This window comes from Gadus morhua, chromosome 16 (assembly GCF_902167405.1).
Source record: "Gadus morhua chromosome 16, gadMor3.0, whole genome shotgun sequence".
Classification (NCBI taxonomy): domain Eukaryota; kingdom Metazoa; phylum Chordata; class Actinopteri; order Gadiformes; family Gadidae; genus Gadus; species Gadus morhua.
This window is the reverse complement of record NC_044063.1, coordinates 784,565-798,683: the sequence shown is the minus strand read 5'-3', so window position 1 is coordinate 798,683 and position 14,119 is coordinate 784,565.

Sequence of the window (14,119 nt, the reverse complement as noted above, 5' to 3'; positions counted from 1 at the left end):
AAATACATATACTATGATTTCGAAACGCGCGTGCATGATGGTCGTCACGAAGCAAACTGTGTGGCTGCTATTACGTCTGAAGGCATAGAATGGTATGCTACCGGTCTAGATTGTGTAAGAGAGTTTGTGAAACGCTACAGAACAGGGGAGTATACGTTGTATACATTTGTTGCACACAATGCGTCGGGCTTTGATAACTATATCGTCCTGGATTACATGACCAAGCAGGGTATTAAACCCGTTTTAGTCATGAAGGGTAGCAGAGTCATTTTGATGCGTGATGACGCCTACCATCAGAGATGGGTCGACTCGTTTAGCTTTTTGCCCATGCGACTGGCTAATGCACCGGCGGCGTTGGATTTTGATGATATGGTAAAAGGTTATTTTCCTCATAAATTCAACACACGGGCCAACGAGTCTTATGTCGGTGCCTACCCTGAGATCTCATATTATGGTTATGATTCCATGACTAGCGATCAAAAGACAGATTTCGCTATTTGGTACAGATCTGTACGACACAAAAAATTTGACTTTCAGAAACAGCTGCGTCGCTACTGTGTCAACGATGTGAGGATCCTGTACACGGCGTGTGGGATCTACAGGGAAAATTTCATAGTGTGCCAATATAGACCCCTTGGCCTATGCCACTCTGGCTTCGGCGTGCATGGCCACCTTCAAAAAGTCGTTCTTGAAGAAAAACGTCCTGGCATTGACCTACGAGGGGGTCTATAGGAAAAAGCAAAAGTCGTTCTCATGTGCATCCATCCAGTGGCTTAAATATCTATCCCACTCCAATATCCTGGAGATTCGGCATGCTCTCAACCATGGAGAGGCTAAATATGGGCCATTCTTCCTAGACGGACATGCACCGTCTATAAACACAGCCTATGAATTTGCAGGATGCTTTTATCATGGGTGTGAACATTGTTACAACGCTGGACACCAGAACCCTGTCCTCAAGAAGACCTATGGCGAATTGTGGGTGCAGTTTCACCTCAAAGTCAAGGCTCTCAAAAGAGATCATGGTTTAAGAGTCGTGGTCATGTGGGAGTGTGAGTGGCACCGTCTGAAAAAGACCAATGCAGCAGTGCAGGCATTCTTGGCTACTCTGAAGATACAACCTAGGATTGATCCTCGCGACTCTCTCTATGGGGGTCGCACCAATGCCATCAAATGTATCACAAGGCCGAGCCCGGTGAGAAAATACGCTACTATGACTTTACCTCTCTCTACCCCACAGTACAGGCTCGCTGTCCTTATCCTGTAGGGCACCCCCAGATCATTTTCAGGAATTTTGGTCCTTTGGATGGGTATTTCGACATCATCAAATGCACTGTGTTGCCCCCCAGAGGTCTTTACCATCCTGTGCTCCCTTACAGGTGTCATGGGAAGCTGATGTTCCCCCTCTGTGGTACATGCGCCACTGAGCTCAATCAGACAGCCGCGTGTCATCACGGCAATGATGAACGGGCTCTGATAGGCACCTGGGTGACTTTTGAGCTACAAAAAGCAGTTGAAATGGATTACGTGTTAATCCAGATGCATGAGGTGTGGCACTACCCCAAACTGTCAGAGACTCTGTTTAAAGGGTGTGTCAAAACGTTTCTCAAGCGTAAACAGGAGGCTTCAGGATACCCCAGCACAGTGGATACTGCGGAGAAACAGCAAGTGTATGTGCAAAACTACCTAGCAAAGGAAGGCATACAGCAGGATCACGACAACATGTGTGTGAACAAGGCCATGCGTAATTGCAACAAGTTGATTCTAAACAGTCTGTGGGGTCGCTTTTCACTACGCCCAGACCTACCCACTTGTCATGGAAATATCAATCATAACTATAAATATACAATCACATACAAATTATATTAACCTTGTTTATATAATTATTACATTAGAAGAAACTGTATACATTCTCCCTGTAACTTAAAACAAATCCCTTCCTCTCTTAAACTGAGAGAGGTTAAGTTAATTCGTATTCAAGTTCCCACTGGAGCCAGTAAGTCTGGTTTTGTGACCAGGCCAATCGATTGACTTCTTTGTTGTGTGAACTATTTACAGCCACCATGTCTTGCAAACCTGCAGACATGTCCAATAACCACCGATTGTATTGCAAATTGCCTTAGGTCACTCCCACTCCCTACCCACAATGGAAACGTTCCCTATAAGAATGTTGTTCACCTATTGTTTCATGGAATGTGATCTCGGTAAACTTTGCTGCCAGTACTTTTCCCATGATCATGCCTTAAGATTAAATCAAATATTTCGCTGTCCGACGTGTCCGTGAGAGAACTTTCTCTTCATCACCACTTGTGAGCTAATTTCTGAACCTGAAAGGTTCACTCAGCTTATGTTTAGCGATAGCTAAACTATTTTGTTTTTTATTGTTTTCAAATGATCCATGTTCTCTTCTTTCATCTTTTTTATTTTAATCATTTCTGTATTTTGGGGGGTATTCATATTGTATCTGTATATACTTTTTTATGCATCATGTATTAATGATGAATGACTGTGCTAATAATCATGTCGGTGTTAATAAAGAATGTTAACTGTCAAATGTTTCACGGTTCTATGGTCACAATACATCCGTCCATCAGAGGGGATGCACACAGACCGCAGAGATGGCTGTTGTACACACTACGTTCGACCCTAGACTTCAACACCCGTTCAGCATGGTAGTATCGGGACCTTCAAACAGCGGCAAAACCTACTTTGTCAAAACAGTTATTGAAAATATGGATCGGTTATTCTCAGAAAAGATTGAGAATATAGTATATGTTTATTCATGCTGGCAGCCCATATATGATGATTTGCTTAAAATAAGGAACATTCACTTTGTAGAAGGGATCCCCAAATCTCTATGTGATGATGCAATCTTACCAGTCCATACTAGAAATCTGCTCATTATTGACGACTTGATGAACGATGCATGCAATAATATAGAGGTTCAGTACGTTTTTACCAAATATGTACACCATCGTAATCTCAGTTGTATGTATCTGGTCCAGAATTTATTCATGCAGGGTAAAACCAGCCGTACCATTAGTCTAAATACCAATTACATGGTTTTGTTTAAGAACCCTCGTGACAAATATCAGATTATGTTGATAGCCAAACAGATGTTTCCATGCAAGACAAAATATTTTCTAGAAGCCTTTAACGATGCTACCGACATGCCTTACGGCTATCTGCTTGTAGACTTTAAAGCCATGACCCCAGACAATATGAGACTTAGAACAGATATATTGTCAGACCGGCATGTTGTATACACTCAGAGAGCCAAAGTGATTGGCCCAAAAGACCATGTCCTCACGTATAAGTAGAAATCGTGAGCGTCTTAAGCAGCTATATAGCGCCCCTCCGGCCCAACGTAAAGTTATCCTCAGGACAGCCAACGCCGACTTTATCAACTCGCTGTGTGAAATAGCCTTGAACATTTTACAAGGCAAAATACCTCTGACTCCACGCCAGCATACGAAATTGCGTAGACGAAAGAAGGACCTCAGAATACTCGGCAATAAAAATGTACTAATATCTAGAAAGAAAAGACTAATCAATCAGACTGGTGGATTTCTTCTACCCCTACTGTCTGTGGCCATACCGTTGTTTACAAGCCTGTTCTCAAGAGGTGGGTGATTATAATGGATCATACGCACAAGATGTATCTAGTTCCTCAACATCAACTCGATGCCTTAAAGCATACCCAACCCAGGGATTCTGTTAGACAGACTGCTGAAAATGAGCTGGATAAGGCCATTGCGGTGGTGTTGAACACTCCCGATACAGACCTATATGAAAAAGCGGCCAGGTACGGGGCTGTCCTGCAGCGTTATCTATCCATGGTAAAGCAAGGGCAGCGCGAGCATGGAGAATTAACTCTGTCACTTGCTGAGGGGGACCCAGTTCATACGCCTATGGCGGCACAGCATGGTGTTGATGACGATGATGGCTCCGGCGATCATATTTATAAGGATATAATGAAACATATACCCGTCAGTAGCAAGAGCAATACCAGACATATCCTGGACTCTTTAAAGAAATCTAAAAATGTTTCATGGACGGACAAGGGGGAGATCATATTACAAGGCGAAACTATTAAGGGGTCCCATATGTTTGATTTGTTAAAGAATGTTACCGCCCCTTACCATGTTGTCGAATCTGTCAGACCACAGGGCTGGAATATATTTCTGAAATCTTTAGCCAGTAATAATATACCACTATCGTCTATCCCTAATAAACAGCTCAGACAAACTGTAAACATGTATAAGCATAGTCCCGTCACTACGGACGACAATGCGATGGCCTCCGTCCCTGTCTCATCTGATAAAAGGAGGAAACGCAAGCAGCCATTGTCATCTATTACTTCCCCTGGAATGCATATGGCCGAGTGGTTACCATTTTAAATTATGTATCTAAATGTATGTGTTACCCGTAAAAAATAAAAGAAAACAGTACGACTAAAATGTAATCAAATTATTGTATTTTTATTATCAATACAGAAAACAACCATAACAACAATCACAACAACACGTGTTACATGTTACATCCGCATACACATGCCTGCACACACATCATATCATGTTCATTACAGACATTAGGTTGTACACGGTTAACAAAGTCATAAACCTTTTCATCATTACGGGGTAAATTATCCCCATAGATTTTCAAAAACTTTTGATAGGATACCCCTTTTTGCATATTAAACAAGAAAAAAACACAATGATGCCCACATGCTGTACTTGACGGATCCTGGACCTGTTGTGTAGAATGAACAACATCTATACAGTGCTGATCTAGAAAACGCTGTATGGTCTCAGGAAACTCAGAGTTTCGACTCCGTAGGAGTCGAAAAAGTAGCCCTGTCTCTCATCTGTAATATAAATAGCTAGCCAATGTGCACCGGCCATATGCGAAGGTTCGGTGTTGACCACCATCATTGCAGGCCTCTGATGAATTTCCTGGGGTAGGTGATTACACGGTAACGCACCAAGAAAATATGCTGTGTGTGCCATTTTCTGACACACTGCTGTTAGCTCTATAGTATTCATATCGCACCACCTTTTTCAGTAATAGTCCAACAGCACCTGCCGTCTATTTGATATTTCTATAACAGAATCATAAACTGCATAACATATCAAATTGACCGTTGTAGCCAATGCTGCTCTGAATCGTGCCTCTAGCCTCACATTCCCTGTTCTGACTAGCGATACATGTTGTCCACAACCCTCGTCCGCCTCAAGATTGAAACAAAATAATGCATACCCGTCCCCGAATTCCTTATGATTAATGGGTATTTCTCTATCTTTGAGCTGACGACCTGTCGCCTGAATGAGCTGGAAATATTCTCGGGTATAGAGGCCATTTCTAAAGTCAGGCTGAAAGGGCTTAGAGGGATATGCTTGACCGTCGCAATATAGGGATAAGAACTCAATGCCGAAATGCTGGAATCTGAAAGGATTCCTGGCATAGCTCCCTGTGAATGCTTCGTTATTCACAAAACCTATAATAACCATCTTGGGTATTTGTCCTAGAAATAGATTATCCTGTGTGCATATACGGCTGCCCGCAGCGATGGATACATTCTTTAGACATACCCTATCAACAGGGTATTTAACGTTAGCTTGGTTTAACGCACGGGCATGTGCCAGCTTGACGCCTGGTGCTACCGATACCTTTTTAATGAAAACATTTGCAGACACTATAGAGACACGGTATTCCACAGCACCATCGGACATGAGACAGAAATCATTTTTTGCTCTAATGAATCTCATGCGGAGATCAACTCCGTTAATCATCAGTTTCTCCTGAAAAAACATATCGACATGTATAGGGGATATCAGCTCCGCTATACGACTTCGCCCCGTATATTCACTCCTTGTCGTTAAGCCTAGATTGAGACCTCCAGGAAGAATCTCGTCCATATGTCCGTGTGTGTCTTTCTAGAATAGACCACAGCCAAATTGGGTGTCTAATGTTCCGTTTCCATAGTTTAGCAGGCATTCTATTATGCCTCTGTACGGATAGGTGTTTGACGACTGGGTGATAAGCCTATCACCCAGAGTAATATCTACTTGGGAGAATAACGTGCATCCTGGATAGTTAATCAGTCCCACGGTTGCCGCCGGAGCCAAGTCTGTTCCATCAGGATTAGTAATCTTGATCCTCAGGTGTAAATACGTATTGTTTAGATCTATATAGTCTTCGCTACTGGCCGATACAAAGAACTCTATGGGTCCACCATCTGTTAGCGCCGATAGCGGGGGTATTTCAATATATGTACTTTTTTCTATCGAAGTCTGCGTCATCGGCAGGGAGAAGAGATCCAGTTCGCTCTTAATGCATTCGTCTGACATGTTGTGTAGCAACGCCATTGTTATTCAGCCCCCTGCTATACTAGATGAATATATCGTTAGCTGCCCCTCTAAAACGACGGGTTGCCACCTTCCTGATCCTTTTAGTTTTGGCTCTCTTTTTGATAGATGCCAATCTTTTATTCTGTTTACGACGTCGTGCCGGTGTACGGGTACGCCCACAACCTATAGGAGGATACTTTGTTGCTCTTCTGGCATATACCCTCATGCCTGACCCCTGCTGTTTGGGCGTAGATGCAGCATGGGCTATGTTGGTCATAACGTCGCCTATAATATGTTTAGCAGCAGTCTTCAGATGAGGCTTTGCTATGCTAACCCCTCGCCTAAATAACGGAATAGCCATTCTAAAGAGGCTACGGAACATCCCTCCGATGCCGGCTCCATATTGTGTGCTGCTACCCTCATAGCCAGGTAGCCCACTCCCTGCTTGGTTTAAATAATACTGAACATATTTGTTCTCGTCGTAAGGCGGTCTATACCCCCTCATCCCTATAGATGGGGCTATGAATTCTACTGTTTTACAGGTCTAAAATGCAGCTTGAGTATCACTTTACCATATGTGAATTTTATATTTGTATTCTGGTCAGACTTTAGATCGATTTCAATATCTCCAAGAGGGTCTCGGGCTACGTGTACGTACTGCGGCTTGTCGAACATGTGAATGCAGTGTCTCCTGCTGGTGTCGGTTATATTAATACTCCTTAGCAGGGGGACATAACTATCTCCGACCAGCTGATGGTTGACAATGTCGCTATATATGAACATGTTGTAACACCCCCCGTGAATATCGGTGGGATGGGGGGCATATGCTGCATACGATTTATGGGCCTGTAGCTTGACCCCTGCATCGAAACCCAGCATAGCAGCCAGTTTTCCTCTAAAGACGATAGATAGGTGATCGTCTCCTTCTACATGAACGCGGTTTCTAATACCTTCATGATGTAGTATAACTTTACTGCCAGGATCATATTTGGTCCAAGTCTTGTTGATTTGTAGTAATAACGATCCGATACTCTCATAAAGCCCACCAACTAATAGACATGATGTCCTATGGCCCGTTTTACCATCGTGAACGGTCATCGTAGCGTCCTCGGTAGGAAAACTATGCCAGCTGCATGGGTACTGAGCTTCAATTAGGCCTACTTCATAGGGCTGCTTGGTGTGTATAGATTTTGCTAATTTAGTTCTAAAATTCCATATCTTATTTTGCGGGTAGATCCCTGCCGATGTATTACTCGCTAGAGTCACATAGAAACCCCCAGACACCTCCTTATCCATCGTACACTCTGGTTATAATGGATTGTATGTCTCTTGTATGTCTCTTTACGCATCGACTAGTGTCTTTTCAGCTATCCATGAATTGAATGCCTCCGGCCAACCCAGCCATTTGACATATAGCAGATTCTTAGACCCCTCCCTTTTTCTATCTATAATCTTTTCTATTTTATACACCTTGTTTTTAGACACTATAACTTTTTGTAGCTCTTTCTCGTAAAATGTTACATGGACAGGGGCACCTGCATAGTCTTGCAGCTTATAGACTGGTGGACACCTTGCAATGCGCTGCGATATTACAAAATATTCATCTGTAAATGTCTGCTCATACCCCTTTCGAAATGTAGCTCTGACTTTTGAAATTCTAACCGTGTCACCAACATCGTATCTAAACACCACCATCGGCTCTTGAGTGGTTTTGTATAGCGTATTAAACACTGTTTTCTCATTATCTTTATCAACACTGACCGGGGTCATTTTTATCGATCTATGATATGAATGGTTATAAGCATGGACCATATCCTGTAGTTTATCCACATATCGTTTGGAGTTGGCAGCTGTTAAATATCTCCACATGCGGGTTTTCAGAGTCCTGTTGAAGCGTTCCACTATACTGGCCTTGGTCTCGTTAGATGTAGAGAAATGTTTGACATTGTACCGCTCCATCAAACGCTGAAAGATCTTGTTATAAAATTCTTTGCCAGCGTCAGTCAGCAGTTTATCGGGGGTCCGCCCTTCACCAAGAATATCATCAAAAGCTTTAGCGACGTCGATAGCCCTCTTGGATGGTAACGGACGAACCCATGCATCTCCAAAACACATGAAAGGGTGGTTGCCGCACAACTACAGTCCCACCTCGACATTAACAATCTCCACGAACCGTTCCAATCTGGCTTCCGTCCAAAACACAGCACTGAAACAGCCCTAGTCAAAATCACCAACGACCTCCTCCTGGATTACTCACCATTCTCATCCTCCTCGATCTCAGCGCAGCATTCGACACCATCTCCCACCCTCTGCTCCTGGACCGCCTAGCTGGTATTGGGATCACTGGTGCTGCACTCTCCTGGTTTACATCCTACCTCACCGGCCGTCAACAATTTGTTCAACTAAGCAACCACAAGTCTGGGTGTTCAGATGTCTCACTGGGTGTCCCCCAGGGGTCAGTCTTGGGTCCACTCCTCTTCACCACTTACCTCCTCCCGCTGGGCACACTCCTCCGTCACCATGGGGTCCATTTTCACTGCTACGCTGAGGACACACAGGTCTACATCTCTACCAAACCCACCGCTGCCATCCCCCCCACCTCCCTCATCACGTGCCTGGAAGAGATCCGGAGCTGGTTGAGCAGGAACTTCCTGAAACTCAATGGAAACAAGACCGAGGCCCTGCTCATCGGATCCAAATCCACCCTCACTAAATCACAACACACCCCAGCTCCACTCATAATTATCGATGGATTCCCAGTACCCTTCTCCTCCAAAGTCAAGAGCCTCGGTGTCATCCTGGACAACACCCTCTCATTCGCACCCCATATTCACAACATCACCCGGACTGCATTCTTCCACCTCCGCAACATCGCCAGACTCCGCCCATCACTGACCCAATCCAGCACTGAAATCCTAGTTCACTCATTTGTCACATCACGCATAGACTACTGCAACGCCCTCCTCACCGGACTCCCCACCAAACTCATCAACAGACTGCAGATCATTCAGAACTCAGCCGCCCGGATCATCACCCGCACCAAATCATCTGACCACATCACCCCTGCCCTCATTCAACTTCACTGGCTCCTCACCTACAAAGCTCTCCACAACCTAGCCCCCAGTTATCTCTGTGACCTCCTCCAAGAATACACTCCCTCCCGCTCCCTCCGCTCAACCTCTGCTGGACTACTATGTATCCCCACATCACGACTCACTACAATGGGTGCCCGGTCATTCAGCTGTTCAGCACCCAGGCTCTGGAACTCCCTCCCCCCACACATAAAACAATCAGACACCATTACAACCTTCAAGTCACAACTCAAAACTCACCTGTTCAAACTCGCACACAACGTCTAACTGATCACTGTTTTGATTGTTTTTTTGTTTTGTTTTGTCTTGTTTTTGTTTTATTTATTTCTTATTGCTTATGTTTATTTATTTTTACACAATGTCTTGTTTTTTTAAATAATGTATGATGACTATATGCTCTGTAAGGTGACCTTGGGTGTCTTGAAAGGCGCCTCTAAATTAAATGTATATATATTATTTATGTTTTGAGAATACATCGATGCACGTCAACAGAAAATGCACACCATCATTTTCGGATGCATACTCTGCCATATCCACTAAATCAGCCTGGAACTGTCTATCTATTCCACTAACCAATACTCTATTTCTGCGGAAATGTATCGGTGCAGGTACATGCAGGGTGTAGGGATCCTGCTTCAGCAGCCATTTCTTGATATGTTTTAGTGGAGGTACTGCACCCTCACTATGCTCGAGGGCCGTTCTTAGTTTATTGATGCCGCCGTAACCCCCTGGTCAGGAGGGATCATATTAAGTCTTATGCAGCCGTTTATCCATGTCGTATGCATGCGACAAAAACGAATACTGAAACACTGATCAGAGTTATCCATCCTTTTATTTAAAATGTCTGTCCACTCAAAACAATTCTCAGATAAAGTTTACAGGCAGTTTTATTTTTCTGCACCATTTTACAAGCCATCATTCTAGCAGTTCTAATACCCTCGGCGTTTGAGGCATTATTCAACTTCAAGACATCCGATACAAAAGCACATATACACATGACATGTCCGATGGTAAAACAGTCACCATCGGGGAAATGGGTAAATATTTCAGCTAACATTTGATCAGTAGGTTTATCATACAAGAATTTCATGACCAGATCATTCCAGCCCTTATACGTGCATTTGATATAAGCATTATGCTGGACATATGTATCATTTTCTATGGCAGCATACATCAAAACGGATAGTCTATCTGATACATACTTGCTATCCGCATCATACACATAAGAAAACAACACCCCCATTATAAACGCCACCCACCAGCAGGCTTTGGTTTGCCTAATGACAATGTAGGACGCCACATTTGTATGGCTTCATGTATCAGAAGCAGATGTTCATCGGACACACCTTCGGTGGTCATTAAATCCAGTTTTTCGGTATCATAGGTATTGCATATTAAATCACATAGATAAGATTCGACCACACCATAGATTTTTCCGGGGGACACAGTCAACCCTGTAGTCTTCTTTAAAACAGTTTCTAAAAGTAACAGGAAGGGGTGTCTGTCCAGGATAACACAAATGTCATGGTAGTGGGATTCGTAGTGATGATGTGTCGCTCCCTGCAGGCATGAATGGCGTCGTTGACTTGGGCAATCACACTGGCATCCCCAGCAGTCCGCTTGCTTCTGATGGTTGATGATGGCTACCACACAGAGCCCCATGGTAAATCGCAGAACAGCCAGCGATGCAGGGTTTAAACGGATCTGTATTGATACAGGCCATCCATCGTCTCTCATAGCAGTGTCCACCTCCAGCTCACTGTCCTCTCCGACGTGTAGGAAGGTCAGATTCAATCCGGTCAGATAGATGGCATACTCTTGAAGCCAGTGGAGTCCGGGTTGTACAGCCTTTAAATCAGCAGTCTCCATAGCCACACCCCCACCTTGCACATGTTCATCATTGACCTGTGCTGCATAGCGTATCAAAAATATACCATTAGAATATGAAAATAAAAAACACACAACACCCACATATTAATATAAGGTATAGCCTATCAAAAAACACATTTAAAAAGGAAAATAAACCACCCTTAATACTACTACTAGCATGTACCCCACCTTCTTAAACATTGCTGACATTTTCTAATGCTAGCATAACCCTAAACATACTCAAACACACCATGTACCCCCTCATCAAACCCAGACGACTCAAACAGGCACATTCGGCATTCATCATCAGCTGTGCTCCATGGTTCTTCATTCGTCTTAGCCATAGAATCAATCTCTGCAAAAATTCCACGTAGTGCAGACAAATCAGCCCACTGCATGAAAAAGACATTATCAAAATAATCAGCAGCTTCTAAAACACTGGTGCGTAGAGGAGAGCTACCGATGCAATGCATATCATAGCACTGTGGTAGCTCGTCTGTATCAACACAGCGTCTGAAAAAAATGAACTCCTGTGGTCTCTTCGTATGATAGTTTGCATCCATGCGATGAATCCTCGATTCATACTGAAAGGTCCATTGGAATACATGGGTTCCCGCATGCCATGTACCCCGGACACCGTCTAGCATGGGGCATAAATTCTCCAAGAAAAAATTCCATTCGTGAACGTTCAACCGCCACTCTGTAGCACAATCTTTAACATTCAAAATAACACAGCCATCGACCCATGATATTACATACTCCAAGCCGTATTCGCCAACGTGGGTGAATGAATCCCCGGCACTCCGGTCTCTCAAGCCTAAAACAGGCCTCGTTCTTTTGAGTGGAGCATTAAGCAGTACCGCATCTCCATAACCATTGACATAGTTAGACACAGGTGTACTAAAGACGGACATACCATCAGGCATCTGGTTTTTAATGTCCTCATTGCTCGACGCAGAGTCGTCCATGGCGGGAGAAGACAATGCTGTCGGGGTACGAGGGCCCCTATACAACCAAATAGCACTATCTGATCTACGGGTTTCTTCTGATGAGCAGTCCATGTTGAATGAAAACACTGCAGACAACTTGATGAATGCGGGGACCCTACAGCAGCCGTCGCCCCCTTTTTAAACTATGTTTACGACCCGTCATAAAACATAAACAGGAAGTGGCCCCTGTTAATAGGGATGCCCCCTCCACCCCCACCCCACCCCAACCGGAAGTGAGTTCAGATAGGAATGGACCCATAGGGGACATAGTATATACTACTAATATACAAAGCCACCACTTACAATATACCAAAAAAAGATGAAGTATGGTTTAAGTTGTATTAAGTTTGCAGGCCACCATACTGTACAATTAACAATGAATCTAGCCTGATAGAGTGGTTGCCTATTCAGACCTGGATAATCCTGGGTGAAAATTTAAGTAAGTTTGGGCTAAAATGGTAATTACCTGTGCTTTAAGGACAGTGCTGTCTGGTCTCCTTTGTGTGGCTGAGGTGAAACACAAGCATTTTTTTTTCCGCTTGAACCACTCCTGGTTGAACGATCTATTCTTGTCCTTTCCCTCTTGAATAATGATTAAATCCGTCGGGCGATGTGGTCCCAAACGTTTTATCTCCAACTTCTGTTCAAGTGCTAAATCTCACATGAGACAGATACTCAACACGATTCATCATTTAATGAATGAAACGTCCATTTGTTGTTATTTACTGTAACAGTAACTGTAACTGTAACAGTAACTACGTTAGCTAGCTAGCAAGATCTGATCGGCTCCCGCCGTAAACCCCGCCCTTTCTACAAATCAGCCAATGAGAAGAGCTTTGGGGCACTAAACTTCTGGCCCCACCGCCGAAACAGAAGCGGGCGCTGCGCACGCGCTTGCTCGCGCAAAAGCACCAGTTTTCTACACTGCAGCAGACAGGGCCATCTCGGCTGGGCCCCACCGAGCGGAACAGACGAGACGGAGCAACGAACTATTTCACACACAACTACTACACTACAACAATTGCGTTCATCAAATTAAAACTGCGGACATGTAATTAATTATTAACAATTAATGTATTATTAATTATGCTCAAAGACATTTTTGAAAAAAAAAAGAAAAGTATAATCGTGCCCTGCACGGCAGCGTTCTCTGGTGGGGCCGTGCCCCACTGGCCCCTAATGCAAAGACGCCACTGGCGAGGAGTAGGGTTTTGTATTGGATGCGGTATTGTACTGGGAGTGTACTGGGAGCCAGTGAAGTTGGATGAGGACAGGGGTGATGTGGTCAGATGATTTGGTGCGGGTGATGATCCGGGCGGCTGAGTTCTGAATGATCTGCAGTCTGTTGATGAGTTTGGTGGGGAGTCCGGTGAGGAGGGCGTTGCAGTAGTCTATGCGTGATGTGACAAATGAGTGAACTAGGATTTCAGTGCTGGATTGGGTCAGTGATGGGCGGAGTCTGGCGATGTTGCGGAGGTGGAAGAATGCAGTCCGGGTGATGTTGTGAATATGGGGTGCGAATGAGAGGGTGTTGTCCAGGATGACGCCGAGGCTCTTGACTTTGGAGGAGAAGGGTACTGGGAATCCATCGATGATTATGAGTGGAGCTGGGGTGTGTTGTGATTTGGTGTGGATGGATTTGGAGCCGATGAGCAGGGCCTCGGTCTTGTTTCCATTGAGTTTCAGGAAGTTCCTGCTCAACCAGCTCCGGATCTCTTCCAGGCACGTGATGAGGGAGGTGGGGGGGTTGGCAGCAGTGGGTTTGGTGGAGATGTAGACCAGAGTGTCGTCAGCGTAGCAGTGAAAATAGACCCCATGG